The 14,415-nt window shown below is 46.5% G+C and overlaps 6 non-coding genes and 1 pseudogene across 6 annotated transcripts; all 7 read right to left on the reverse strand.

The window, feature by feature from the left end:
• Window positions 1-265: 265 nt before the first annotated feature.
• LOC142653625 (U2 spliceosomal RNA) lies at window positions 266-456 on the reverse strand. Its single transcript, XR_012848551.1, has one exon. It is a non-coding gene; the product is annotated as a U2 spliceosomal RNA (small nuclear RNA).
• A 1,310-nt stretch (window positions 457-1,766) lies between these two features.
• On the reverse strand, window positions 1,767-1,964 carry LOC142654291 (U2 spliceosomal RNA). Its single transcript, XR_012848981.1, has one exon. It is a non-coding gene; the product is annotated as a U2 spliceosomal RNA (small nuclear RNA).
• A 6,659-nt stretch (window positions 1,965-8,623) lies between these two features.
• On the reverse strand, window positions 8,624-8,814 carry LOC142653626 (U2 spliceosomal RNA). The gene has a single exon (XR_012848552.1). It is a non-coding gene; the product is annotated as a U2 spliceosomal RNA (small nuclear RNA).
• A 1,312-nt stretch (window positions 8,815-10,126) lies between these two features.
• On the reverse strand, window positions 10,127-10,308 carry LOC142654258 (U2 spliceosomal RNA). The gene has a single exon (XR_012848957.1). It is a non-coding gene; the product is annotated as a U2 spliceosomal RNA (small nuclear RNA).
• A 787-nt stretch (window positions 10,309-11,095) lies between these two features.
• LOC142654735 (U2 spliceosomal RNA) lies at window positions 11,096-11,165 on the reverse strand (annotated as a pseudogene).
• A 1,314-nt stretch (window positions 11,166-12,479) lies between these two features.
• LOC142653628 (U2 spliceosomal RNA) lies at window positions 12,480-12,670 on the reverse strand. Its single transcript, XR_012848554.1, has one exon. It is a non-coding gene; the product is annotated as a U2 spliceosomal RNA (small nuclear RNA).
• A 1,314-nt stretch (window positions 12,671-13,984) lies between these two features.
• On the reverse strand, window positions 13,985-14,175 carry LOC142653629 (U2 spliceosomal RNA). The gene has a single exon (XR_012848555.1). It is a non-coding gene; the product is annotated as a U2 spliceosomal RNA (small nuclear RNA).
• Between the last annotated feature and the right edge of the window lie 240 nt (window positions 14,176-14,415).

Here is a 14,415-nt window from a genome sequence, read left to right on the forward strand (position 1 = left end):
AATGCCGGAAACACAGAAACACAGAAGACACACACACACACACACACACACACACACACACACACACACACACACAACAAGAGGTGGCAATGTATTAATTAATTGCATTTAATAAATGAGCTCATTATCACACATGACTGTACAAATGCATTGTCCAACAGGTGTTGAAATAATGGGATTAAAAGGGGAGATCCCATCAGAAAGACAAAAACAATAGCAAACACAAATAGCACTTTTGGAATCTGATTTTAGTCAACACATAAGGGAAGGGTGCACCGGTCCTGGAAATACTGCAATACCAGGTCAATGCGTGGAGTGGACAGAGCAAGCTCTATTTCCATCTCCCTGTTCGAAAAATCCATTTAATATATGGTCCCCAGATAGGGGACGTATCAGATATTAAACTGATAAGAACAGATACTACACTTGATCTTAGCCAAAAGGCCGAGAAGCGATAACCCGAATGGGCCGGCCGTTGACCGAGCCTGCCTAATACTGCTGTTCACCCCTTGCAGCGATTGATTCAGCCTACTCCTAGGCAATTCCATGGGGCCCTGCAGGCTCACACACATTTACAGCTACTAAGCGGGAGGGAGGTGAATAAAGGCCGGAGAGGAAGCCAGACAGGATTTGCTTCTTTTGCTTGCACCACAATGCAGTGCTGAAAGAGGAGGAGGAATCTACATAAAAACGCCTTCCTGGCAACGCCCAAATGCCCTCCTGCCATGCAGATAAACACTGGCAGCGGCAGCAAGTGCATGCCCACAGCCACCCCTTGTTCCTTCACACCTTGTATCAGCTTTAATCCAATCCAGTCCGGTGCTGCCTGCTGAGCAGCACTGACCAACACTGCCTGGGCCCAGGCTTTTATCTCTGAGGCAGGCCCCATTATGATGTCAGAAAGCTGGCTCTGGAATCCTGAGGGCTCCACTATGACACGTGCAAAGTTCCGTCTGAACTTTATATAAGACGGTGCGGCTCAGTCAGTCACTCAGTGTTGCCTGAGAGGGCAACACTGCAACAGCCGGCCGCCAGGCTGTCTTTTTTTTGCACAGCTACTTGCCTCCAGGAGGCCACAAGAGGGAGACAAGGGACTGCAAAATGGAAAATAGGCATCCACCAACTTTACAGACAACTTCTCTTTGCTCCTACAACCTCCATCCTTGCACAGTTTGTTATTCTTCCAGGTAACATAGTAACAAATCCAAATTGCTGCTCTCTTTGTAGGCAAGCAAGGGTTTGTTGCAACTGCAATTCTTACTTCTTCTTGAAATGTAGGGACGACAGTACATTCCATCACATCCATCTAGTGTACACAGGTAGGTCCATTGTGGCGGGTAGGCGGCTGGCTGCTTTAATGGCTGTTTGCTGTTCCCCTACTCCACTCCACTCCACTATTTGACTGTGGTGCTGCATCAATCAGTGGCTGGCTCAGGTGCAGCTCTTTAACTTACCTAAAAGGGAGGGCGGAGAGAAGACAAGGAAGGTGAATGAGCTGTTCCAATGTGAAATGCCGGAAACACAGAAACACAGAAGACACACACACACACACACACACACACACACACACACACACAACAAGAGGTGGCAATGTATTAATTAATTGCATTTAATAAATGAGCTCATTATCACACATGACTGTACAAATGCATTGTCCAACAGGTGTTGAAATAATGGGATTAAAAGGGGAGATCCCATCAGAAAGACAAAAACAATAGCAAACACAAATAGCACTTTTGGAATCTGATTTTAGTCAACACATAAGGGAAGGGTGCACCGGTCCTGGAAATACTGCAATACCAGGTCAATGCGTGGAGTGGACAGAGCAAGCTCTATTTCCATCTCCCTGTTCGAAAAATCCATTTAATATATGGTCCCCAGATAGGGGACGTATCAGATATTAAACTGATAAGAACAGATTTTTTTTTCAGTTGGCTACCCCCTCGCGGGGGTGTCAATGATTTATTTATAAAAATTTCAATTTTACAATAAAACACATTTCAGTTACATAGATAAATACAAAGAATTTTTACATTGTAACAATAGTAAAATCAAATTTTCATAAAATTTTTGTAGAGGGACATGGGGCAAATCTTTATTTATTTGGAGTTCCAGTCAGTCACAAACCATTTATTTAGAAGGGTGGCATTCCTTTTTTTGTCTAGTAAAAAATAAATATACATCTCACTAAAACAAAGACCTAAAATATCATCAACCGATAAAACGTCGTGCTTAAAAAGGAGGATGTTCCTGGCCTTCCATAGAGCTTCTTTGGCGCAATTCATCGTCTTCCATGCAATTATCTTCTGACTCGCGGTTGGGCATCCAAAAAGTCCATATAAAATATCTTCATAGTTTAAGTCCTTTAGGTCTGCCATCTTCACCAAAAGAGGGAATATTTTTTTCCAAAATTGTTTTGCAAAGTCACATGTCCAAAAAATATGTCTTATAGTTTCCTCGGCCTGGCAGCCTTCCCTCGGGCAGACGGCAGACCTCGCGAATCCTCTTCTGTACTGGAATGCCCGGCATGGAAGACATTGATGAACGCAGCTCCAGGCCAGGTCCATCTGTGCATTAAAAAGATAAAACACATTAACCATTTTGAAAATAAAAGCACATCGTTGCGTATTAAAATTCTCTACATTGCTGACCGTCTCGCTCTCTCTCAGGTCTTTAATTATTTTCTTGCTGTTTTTAAGTTCGTTCACGGTCTTCCCTTTTAAATTGAAGAGAGCCACTATTTTTTCTAAAATTACGTAATTCGCTGGTAATTTAAAAGCGTATGGTGAGGATAAAATTATGTTGAACCAACCAAACCTCCGCATAAAAAAACCAGTATTAAAACGTAAAAAGTAAGACCAATAGTGCTCTTTAAAAAGGGAATTAAAACAGAAACTAAAGAACTTAATTAAAAGAAACCTATTAAAATCAGGAAAATCTTTGCCACCCTTTGGTTTGGACTTTATTACCGTTTCTCGTTTCAATTTCTCCATCCTGGAACTCCAAAAGAAGGTAAAACATGCTTTTGTTATTTTTCGTAATAAAACTGTTGGGGGAGGGAACACCATGCTTGTGTATAAAAGGAGGGGTAAAATGACCATTTTTATGATTAAAATTTTTCCCTCCATAGTGAGTTTCCTCATATTCCACATACAAATTTTATTGTTTACCTTCTGCGCCACCATGTCCCAACTTATAAAACCATTGTCGTGCTCACTGAAGGAGATACCTAAAACTTTAATAGTATCTGACACAGGAACGGGTACGTCTCTAAAAACCATGCTTCCTATGCTTAAAATATTACTTTTGCTGAAGTTTATTCTAAAACCGGAAGCACAGCAATAAAACTCAATTTGTTTTAGGGCTTTCTGAAGCGAGAGGGTGTCCCTACAAAGTATCGCCACATCATCCATGTACCCCACCGCTTTAGCCTCTATGCCGCCTCCCCCTGGCAGGGGGACTCCACGTATCTGTTTGTCCCGGCGTATTGCGCATAGCAGAGGCTCTAGTGCACATATGAAAAGCAGTGGGGACAAGGGACACCCCTGCTTCACCCCAGAGTTTAAAAGAACGTCCTGTGTCTTAAAACCATTTACTAAAATTTTGCTTGTGCAATCTTTATAAAAGGCTTTAATAGATAATAAAAAACCTTCAGGTATACCCATCCGCTCTAAAACCTTAAAAAGATAAAAGTGCGATACTCGGTCGAAAACTTTTTGAAAATCTATGGATAAAATGGCTAATTTTCCGTTTCTAGATTTTGTGTCTTCAATCGCATCTTTTATTAAATTAATATTATCCCAGATGCTGCGGCCTGGCACCCCACACACCTGGTTAGAGTGTATGATGTGGGGTACTATGGCTTTTAAACGGTTTGCGCATAGTTTTGCCATTATTTTGTAGTCACTATTCAGAAGGGTTATTGGTCTCCAATTCTCTAAAACTGCGATGTCACCTTTCTTGTATAGCAAGGAGACCTCACCCTTCCGCCAGGACTTAGGCAGCATCTTGGAATGAAAGACTTCGGTAAAAAGGTTTAAGAGATCATCTTTTAAAATATCATAAAATTTGACATAAAACTCGCTGGGTATACCGTCCGGGCCAGGAACTTTACCTGCTTTAAAACTCTTCACTGTCTCTAAAATCTCCTGCTCCGACAGTTCCTGCAATAAAAAATTCTGGGAGACAGGGTCTAAAACAGTGGTAATCTCCTTCAGCGAGTCACGCATAAAATCACGATCCACAGTTTTCACATTAAAAAGGTCAGTATAAAACTCATGAACTTTACTTAAAAGACCCTGTACATCCGACACCCCATCAATATTTTTAAGAATAGCTTTTTTATTGTTCATTTTCTTAAAAAAGTACCTGGAGCAGGTCTCGTTCTCTTCCACGTGCTGTACTTTAGAACGAAATATAATTTCTTTACCTTTCTGCTCCAGGCACTGAGCTATCTCTTTTTTTAAGTTGGTGATGTCGTCTTGTACCTCTATCTCATGCTCTCTCATCTTGTACAGGGTCTGTAGGCGGGTGTTGAGAATTTTAAAAAAAGCTTGCTTCTCTCTAGCTTTCGCCACGCTTTTTTTAATAAAAAATTCTTTTATTTTCCTTTTCATTTTCTCCCACCATGCGGTGATGGGAGCCCGTGTGTCTCTCACCCGCCTACTCTCTTTGTAAAATTCAATAAAATCTGTAAAAACCTGTGGATCATCTAAAAGGGAAACATTTAACTTCCAGGACTTTTTACTAATAATGTTATTAAAATCACGCTTTACATAAAATGATAAAAGCTTGTGATCAGAAAAAACATTGGTTAAAACTTCACATTTAAAAGGCAGTAGATTCTCATTACAAAATATAAAATCTATCCTGGAGCTACAGGTGGCGTTGCTCCAGGTAACGCCGGCTTCCTCTGGACTGCTCCTGTTACACTCTTTATAAACGTCTTTTAATTTAAAATCACCCACCATATCTTTGAGCAGTCCAGAGGTCTTGTCATAGTTTCTGCTTGTAGCGCTGGTAAGCCGGCGTTCCCCCCTCAGGATACAATTAAAATCACCTGCGAGGATAAAAGGCTCAGTCGTGTTAATAAAAAGAGGTAAAATCGCTAACATTTCTGCTCTTTCATTTTTATCTGGTGAGCCGTAAAAATTTAAAAACTGCCATTTCACACCGTCAATAAAAGCCTTAACCAATAAAATACGTCCTGGAAGAATCTCTTGGATAAAATCGATTAAAACGTTTCCCTTAAAAAGAATGGCGACCCCTGCTGATCTGGACTCGTTAGATCCAGACCAGACTGATGGACCATACTTCCAATCCTCTTGGTATTTATGGTACTTCATCATATGGGGAATGCCGCACTCCTGCAGGAAAAAAACAGAGGCTGCCAGGCCAGCTAAAAAGCTGAAGAGAGCAACCCTTCTAACTTTGGACTTGGCGCCCCTCACGTTGAGGGAGATTCCCTTTACTTCTGACATTGTGGAGATTAAAATAGCGTCTTGATTTTAAAATAATAAATATTCGTGGAACTTAAAATCAGACATTTCCTCCACCAGCATTACCAGAACTCTCGTTTGCGCTCATATCCCCACCCTCGTCCGAATCGCCTGCAAAGAGGGACGAAAAGGGAGAGGAACTACCTTCACTGAGGGCCGTGCCAGCAACTCTTATCTCATACAAGGGGAGCCCAATCTCGCCTAGCGTCACCTGGGTCTCAACTGGGTGACCACGTAGGTCCATTTCGGGTGGGTCCCCCAAGGGCCCCGCCTCTCCCCCCAGGCTCTGATGACGCCGTCTTAGAGGGGGAGGTTGCGCACATGGCGGGGTGTCCGGTATCTGGGAGGGAACAGTGCCCACCCTCCTCACCAGGTCAGGCGAGGAGGTGGTCCTAGGAGGAGCCTCACTTTTTTTCACGGTTGTGTCCATCTGCTCCTCCCCTGATTCCCTCCTACCAGCACGCTCCTGTTTTCCCTTTTTTCGGGGACCCACCGCTACCCAGTTCTCCTGCTCGGAGTCAGACTCCTGAGACCCAGGTACAGGAGCAGGCCCGGCACCCACTGGACAACCAGCCCTCTGGGATGCCCCAGTATCATCGGTGGCCTGCTCCTTTTCCGCCTTCCTCTTAGATTGCCTTTTTTCTTTGGCATTGGGCTCCATCCTTTCCTCAGAGGTTGCTGGCCGCGAGGCACCCGCTTTGGCTCCATTACTTCGCACCACTGAAGCCCAGGTGCCTCGCTGCTCCTTCGCTGCCCCGGCATGCTCCTCTCCCAGGGGGTGGGACTGGTCTGCTGGTGGAGCACGTGGGGGCGCCTCGGGTTGCTCATTTTCTTCGCCTCGGTACCTATGGGGACAAGAATAGTACAGATGACCAGTTTTTTGGCAAAAATTACATTTTTTCTCTTGTGTGCACTCTCTCATATTGTGCTCTTTGCTTCCACAGTTTCTACAGGTGACATCGCAGTTAAAACTGGTATGTCCATAGGTACCGCAGGCCCTGCAGAAGTTTGGCATCCCTGAAAAATAGAGGTCGCCATTCACATTTCCAATTTTAAAACGAGCCGGTGGTAATCTCGTTTCTTGGGTGGAGGGGTCCTTTATCAATGTTACTAAGAACTTCCACTTGACGGTCCACACTCCACACTCGTTCATAACTCTCCCCAACAGTTTGACATTCTTGAAGTAGGCAGCTAAGAATGCTGCCACTTCCATATCCTTCACATATGGGGAGTACATTTTAATCACCACGAGTTTCGTAATTTCGAAGGCATGTTCTACTACCTGGACTCCCGCTACCACGAGTTCACCTTTTCTCCTCTCAGCTCGGTCCATGGCATCACGGAGGATTCCTTCTCCCATAAAGGTGACATCGAAAATTCCTCGTTTCGGGTAGTCCTGGATAGCCAGAATCTCATTCTTGTGGACCGCCAGTAGTTCTTCCAAGATCTTGTGGACCAAGAACTTTACGCCACGTGGACCGCCTCCACCCTCTGCCACGATAAATCGGGCAGAGTTCCTTAGCCGGGCATACACCGGCACCGCATCAGGCTCGCCTGCCATTTCCGTGGCCAGGCCGAACCGCACAGCAATTGCTGCGCCCTATGGGGTCCTGAGACTTACCAAAGGGCTGGGGGGGGATCGCAACTCGTTGCTCAGGACTAAGCCTCTCTCCCAAATAGCAGCACGGGGGTGAAGTCCAGGCGAACCTGGACGATCCCCCGAGGCCGAGAGAGAGGGTACCTGAGCACCTTCTGACTAAAAACCTCCTGTATAAATACACTTGGTCTTAGCCAAAAGGCCGAGAAGCGATAACCCGAATGGGCCGGCCGTTGACCGAGCCTGCCTAATACTGCTGTTCACCCCTTGCAGCGATTGATTCAGCCTACTCCTAGGCAATTCCATGGGGCCCTGCAGGCTCACACACATTTACAGCTACTAAGCGGGAGGGAGGTGAATAAAGGCCGGAGAGGAAGCCAGACAGGATTTGCTTCTTTTGCTTGCACCACAATGCAGTGCTGAAAGAGGAGGAGGAATCTACATAAAAACGCCTTCCTGGCAACGCCCAAATGCCCTCCTGCCATGCAGATAAACACTGGCAGCGGCAGCAAGTGCATGCCCACAGCCACCCCTTGTTCCTTCACACCTTGTATCAGCTTTAATCCAATCCAGTCCGGTGCTGCCTGCTGAGCAGCACTGACCAACACTGCCTGGGCCCAGGCTTTTATCTCTGAGGCAGGCCCCATTATGATGTCAGAAAGCTGGCTCTGGAATCCTGAGGGCTCCACTATGACACGTGCAAAGTTCCGTCTGAACTTTATATAAGACGGTGCGGCTCAGTCAGTCACTCAGTGTTGCCTGAGAGGGCAACACTGCAACAGCCGGCCGCCAGGCTGTCTTTTTTTTGCACAGCTACTTGCCTCCAGGAGGCCACAAGAGGGAGACAAGGGACTGCAAAATGGAAAATAGGCATCCACCAACTTTACAGACAACTTCTCTTTGCTCCTACAACCTCCATCCTTGCACAGTTTGTTATTCTTCCAGGTAACATAGTAACAAATCCAAATTGCTGCTCTCTTTGTAGGCAAGCAAGGGTTTGTTGCAACTGCAATTCTTACTTCTTCTTGAAATGTAGGGACGACAGTACATTCCATCACATCCATCTAGTGTACACAGGTAGGTCCATTGTGGCGGGTAGGCGGCTGGCTGCTTTAATGGCTGTTTGCTGTTCCCCTACTCCACTCCACTCCACTATTTGACTGTGGTGCTGCATCAATCAGTGGCTGGCTCAGGTGCAGCTCTTTAACTTACCTAAAAGGGAGGGCGGAGAGAAGACAAGGAAGGTGAATGAGCTGTTCCAATGTGAAATGCCGGAAACACAGAAACACAGAAGACACACACACACACACACACACACACACACACACACACACACACAACAAGAGGTGGCAATGTATTAATTAATTGCATTTAATAAATGAGCTCATTATCACACATGACTGTACAAATGCATTGTCCAACAGGTGTTGAAATAATGGGATTAAAAGGGGAGATCCCATCAGAAAGACAAAAACAATAGCAAACACAAATAGCACTTTTGGAATCTGATTTTAGTCAACACATAAGGGAAGGGTGCACCGGTCCTGGAAATACTGCAATACCAGGTCAATGCGTGGAGTGGACAGAGCAAGCTCTATTTCCATCTCCCTGTTCGAAAAATCCATTTAATATATGGTCCCCAGATAGGGGACGTATCAGATATTAAACTGATAAGAACAGATACTACACTTGATCTTAGCCAAAAGGCCGAGAAGCGATAACCCGAATGGGCCGGCCGTTGACCGAGCCTGCCTAATACTGCTGTTCACCCCTTGCAGCGATTGATTCAGCCTACTCCTAGGCAATTCCATGGGGCCCTGCAGGCTCACACACATTTACAGCTACTAAGCGGGAGGGAGGTGAATAAAGGCCGGAGAGGAAGCCAGACAGGATTTGCTTCTTTTGCTTGCACCACAATGCAGTGCTGAAAGAGGAGGAGGAATCTACATAAAAACGCCTTCCTGGCAACGCCCAAATGCCCTCCTGCCATGCAGATAAACACTGGCAGCGGCAGCAAGTGCATGCCCACAGCCACCCCTTGTTCCTTCACACCTTGTATCAGCTTTAATCCAATCCAGTCCGGTGCTGCCTGCTGAGCAGCACTGACCAACACTGCCTGGGCCCAGGCTTTTATCTCTGAGGCAGGCCCCATTATGATGTCAGAAAGCTGGCTCTGGAATCCTGAGGGCTCCACTATGACACGTGCAAAGTTCCGTCTGAACTTTATATAAGACGGTGCGGCTCAGTCAGTCACTCAGTGTTGCCTGAGAGGGCAACACTGCAACAGCCGGCCGCCAGGCTGTCTTTTTTTTGCACAGCTACTTGCCTCCAGGAGGCCACAAGAGGGAGACAAGGGACTGCAAAATGGAAAATAGGCATCCACCAACTTTACAGACAACTTCTCTTTGCTCCTACAACCTCCATCCTTGCACAGTTTGTTATTCTTCCAGGTAACATAGTAACAAATCCAAATTGCTGCTCTCTTTGTAGGCAAGCAAGGGTTTGTTGCAACTGCAATTCTTACTTCTTCTTGAAATGTAGGGACGACAGTACATTCCATCACATCCATCTAGTGTACACAGGTAGGTCCATTGTGGCGGGTAGGCGGCTGGCTGCTTTAATGGCTGTTTGCTGTTCCCCTACTCCACTCCACTCCACTATTTGACTGTGGTGCTGCATCAATCAGTGGCTGGCTCAGGTGCAGCTCTTTAACTTACCTAAAAGGGAGGGCGGAGAGAAGACAAGGAAGGTGAATGAGCTGTTCCAATGTGAAATGCCGGAAACACAGAAACACAGAAGACACACACACACACACACACACACACACACACACACACACACAACAAGAGGTGGCAATGTATTAATTAATTGCATTTAATAAATGAGCTCATTATCACACATGACTGTACAAATGCATTGTCCAACAGGTGTTGAAATAATGGGATTAAAAGGGGAGATCCCATCAGAAAGACAAAAACAATAGCAAACACAAATAGCACTTTTGGAATCTGATTTTAGTCAACACATAAGGGAAGGGTGCACCGGTCCTGGAAATACTGCAATACCAGGTCAATGCGTGGAGTGGACAGAGCAAGCTCTATTTCCATCTCCCTGTTCGAAAAATCCATTTAATATATGGTCCCCAGATAGGGGACGTATCAGATATTAAACTGATAAGAACAGATTTTTTTTTTTTTTTTTTGAAAGCCCGAGTCGTGCTTTCTATCACCCAAGTGCATAAAAAGTGCAGAGGTGCCACACAAAAAGTGCACAAGGATGCGGTCTATCGCAGCCCTTCTCTTAAAAGAGAGAGGCCCCGCATAACCATTCCCTGACCCTCCAAACCATAGGCCTAGAGGATCAAGGATCGATGGTCCCCCCTCGCCGAAGCTTAGGGAGACCCAAACACACTCCTAGGCTTCTACCTGGGCTGCCACCCCAGTGTCCACCTAGGAGCCTGCATCCTAGTTGCACCTCCCCTCCGAAGAAGGGAGGCCGGGTTGCAGGGGAAAAAGGAACCAGAAGGCCACACATTTTCCCCCTAGACCTCAGGAGGGTCCCAAAAGGGCACCGCATCCCAAAATCCTTGTGACAAACGTGACAAACACACAGTGAAAAACAAAATTAAATAAGTGGATGTGCGCTGTGATACAGCCTGGACATCCGCCAGGTATAAAAAATTCCTCATCTCCCAGCCAGAAGGCCGGGAGAATAAAGGTGTGTGCTCATATAGCGTGAAAGAGAGTGCGTGCAAGTGTGCCTTCACTCAGTGGGATCCCACCCCCAGTGAGTTAGGGCACCCCAGGGTCACCAGCCCTGGGGCACATAGCAACTCGGGCTTCCAAACTACCCGGCCTAATGACCTCGATCCGGCGGTCGCCTGGTCACCTACAAATGGTACCTTTAAACCAAATGCGTACACCAGAGCGATGACCGTTGTGGTTCCCTGCCCTCACCTCGGCGTTCTGTCATCCCCCTACGATGGCCCACGTACCACCGGCAGGGATGATTACTAACCTCAGCTTGAGCAGGTACTACACTTGATCTTAGCCAAAAGGCCGAGAAGCGATAACCCGAATGGGCCGGCCGTTGACCGAGCCTGCCTAATACTGCTGTTCACCCCTTGCAGCGATTGATTCAGCCTACTCCTAGGCAATTCCATGGGGCCCTGCAGGCTCACACACATTTACAGCTACTAAGCGGGAGGGAGGTGAATAAAGGCCGGAGAGGAAGCCAGACAGGATTTGCTTCTTTTGCTTGCACCACAATGCAGTGCTGAAAGAGGAGGAGGAATCTACATAAAAACGCCTTCCTGGCAACGCCCAAATGCCCTCCTGCCATGCAGATAAACACTGGCAGCGGCAGCAAGTGCATGCCCACAGCCACCCCTTGTTCCTTCACACCTTGTATCAGCTTTAATCCAATCCAGTCCGGTGCTGCCTGCTGAGCAGCACTGACCAACACTGCCTGGGCCCAGGCTTTTATCTCTGAGGCAGGCCCCATTATGATGTCAGAAAGCTGGCTCTGGAATCCTGAGGGCTCCACTATGACACGTGCAAAGTTCCGTCTGAACTTTATATAAGACGGTGCGGCTCAGTCAGTCACTCAGTGTTGCCTGAGAGGGCAACACTGCAACAGCCGGCCGCCAGGCTGTCTTTTTTTTGCACAGCTACTTGCCTCCAGGAGGCCACAAGAGGGAGACAAGGGACTGCAAAATGGAAAATAGGCATCCACCAACTTTACAGACAACTTCTCTTTGCTCCTACAACCTCCATCCTTGCACAGTTTGTTATTCTTCCAGGTAACATAGTAACAAATCCAAATTGCTGCTCTCTTTGTAGGCAAGCAAGGGTTTGTTGCAACTGCAATTCTTACTTCTTCTTGAAATGTAGGGACGACAGTACATTCCATCACATCCATCTAGTGTACACAGGTAGGTCCATTGTGGCGGGTAGGCGGCTGGCTGCTTTAATGGCTGTTTGCTGTTCCCCTACTCCACTCCACTCCACTATTTGACTGTGGTGCTGCATCAATCAGTGGCTGGCTCAGGTGCAGCTCTTTAACTTACCTAAAAGGGAGGGCGGAGAGAAGACAAGGAAGGTGAATGAGCTGTTCCAATGTGAAATGCCGGAAACACAGAAACACAGAAGACACACACACACACACACACACACACACACACACACACACACACAACAAGAGGTGGCAATGTATTAATTAATTGCATTTAATAAATGAGCTCATTATCACACATGACTGTACAAATGCATTGTCCAACAGGTGTTGAAATAATGGGATTAAAAGGGGAGATCCCATCAGAAAGACAAAAACAATAGCAAACACAAATAGCACTTTTGGAATCTGATTTTAGTCAACACATAAGGGAAGGGTGCACCGGTCCTGGAAATACTGCAATACCAGGTCAATGCGTGGAGTGGACAGAGCAAGCTCTATTTCCATCTCCCTGTTCGAAAAATCCATTTAATATATGGTCCCCAGATAGGGGACGTATCAGATATTAAACTGATAAGAACAGATACTACACTTGATCTTAGCCAAAAGGCCGAGAAGCGATAACCCGAATGGGCCGGCCGTTGACCGAGCCTGCCTAATACTGCTGTTCACCCCTTGCAGCGATTGATTCAGCCTACTCCTAGGCAATTCCATGGGGCCCTGCAGGCTCACACACATTTACAGCTACTAAGCGGGAGGGAGGTGAATAAAGGCCGGAGAGGAAGCCAGACAGGATTTGCTTCTTTTGCTTGCACCACAATGCAGTGCTGAAAGAGGAGGAGGAATCTACATAAAAACGCCTTCCTGGCAACGCCCAAATGCCCTCCTGCCATGCAGATAAACACTGGCAGCGGCAGCAAGTGCATGCCCACAGCCACCCCTTGTTCCTTCACACCTTGTATCAGCTTTAATCCAATCCAGTCCGGTGCTGCCTGCTGAGCAGCACTGACCAACACTGCCTGGGCCCAGGCTTTTATCTCTGAGGCAGGCCCCATTATGATGTCAGAAAGCTGGCTCTGGAATCCTGAGGGCTCCACTATGACACGTGCAAAGTTCCGTCTGAACTTTATATAAGACGGTGCGGCTCAGTCAGTCACTCAGTGTTGCCTGAGAGGGCAACACTGCAACAGCCGGCCGCCAGGCTGTCTTTTTTTTGCACAGCTACTTGCCTCCAGGAGGCCACAAGAGGGAGACAAGGGACTGCAAAATGGAAAATAGGCATCCACCAACTTTACAGACAACTTCTCTTTGCTCCTACAACCTCCATCCTTGCACAGTTTGTTATTCTTCCAGGTAACATAGTAACAAATCCAAATTGCTGCTCTCTTTGTAGGCAAGCAAGGGTTTGTTGCAACTGCAATTCTTACTTCTTCTTGAAATGTAGGGACGACAGTACATTCCATCACATCCATCTAGTGTACACAGGTAGGTCCATTGTGGCGGGTAGGCGGCTGGCTGCTTTAATGGCTGTTTGCTGTTCCCCTACTCCACTCCACTCCACTATTTGACTGTGGTGCTGCATCAATCAGTGGCTGGCTCAGGTGCAGCTCTTTAACTTACCTAAAAGGGAGGGCGGAGAGAAGACAAGGAAGGTGAATGAGCTGTTCCAATGTGAAATGCCGGAAACACAGAAACACAGAAGACACACACACACACACACACACACACACACACACACACACACACAACAAGAGGTGGCAATGTATTAATTAATTGCATTTAATAAATGAGCTCATTATCACACATGACTGTACAAATGCATTGTCCAACAGGTGTTGAAATAATGGGATTAAAAGGGGAGATCCCATCAGAAAGACAAAAACAATAGCAAACACAAATAGCACTTTTGGAATCTGATTTTAGTCAACACATAAGGGAAGGGTGCACCGGTCCTGGAAATACTGCAATACCAGGTCAATGCGTGGAGTGGACAGAGCAAGCTCTATTTCCATCTCCCTGTTCGAAAAATCCATTTAATATATGGTCCCCAGATAGGGGACGTATCAGATATTAAACTGATAAGAACAGATACTACACTTGATCTTAGCCAAAAGGCCGAGAAGCGATAACCCGAATGGGCCGGCCGTTGACCGAGCCTGCCTAATACTGCTGTTCACCCCTTGCAGCGATTGATTCAGCCTACTCCTAGGCAATTCCATGGGGCCCTGCAGGCTCACACACATTTACAGCTACTAAGCGGGAGGGAGGTGAATAAAGGCCGGAGAGGAAGCCAGACAGGATTTGCTTCTTTTGCTTGCACCACAATGCAGTGCTGAAAGAGGAGGAGGAATCTACATAAAAACGCCT

Source organism: Rhinoderma darwinii, chromosome 5, assembly GCF_050947455.1.
Source record: "Rhinoderma darwinii isolate aRhiDar2 chromosome 5, aRhiDar2.hap1, whole genome shotgun sequence".
NCBI lineage: Eukaryota > Metazoa > Chordata > Amphibia > Anura > Rhinodermatidae > Rhinoderma > Rhinoderma darwinii.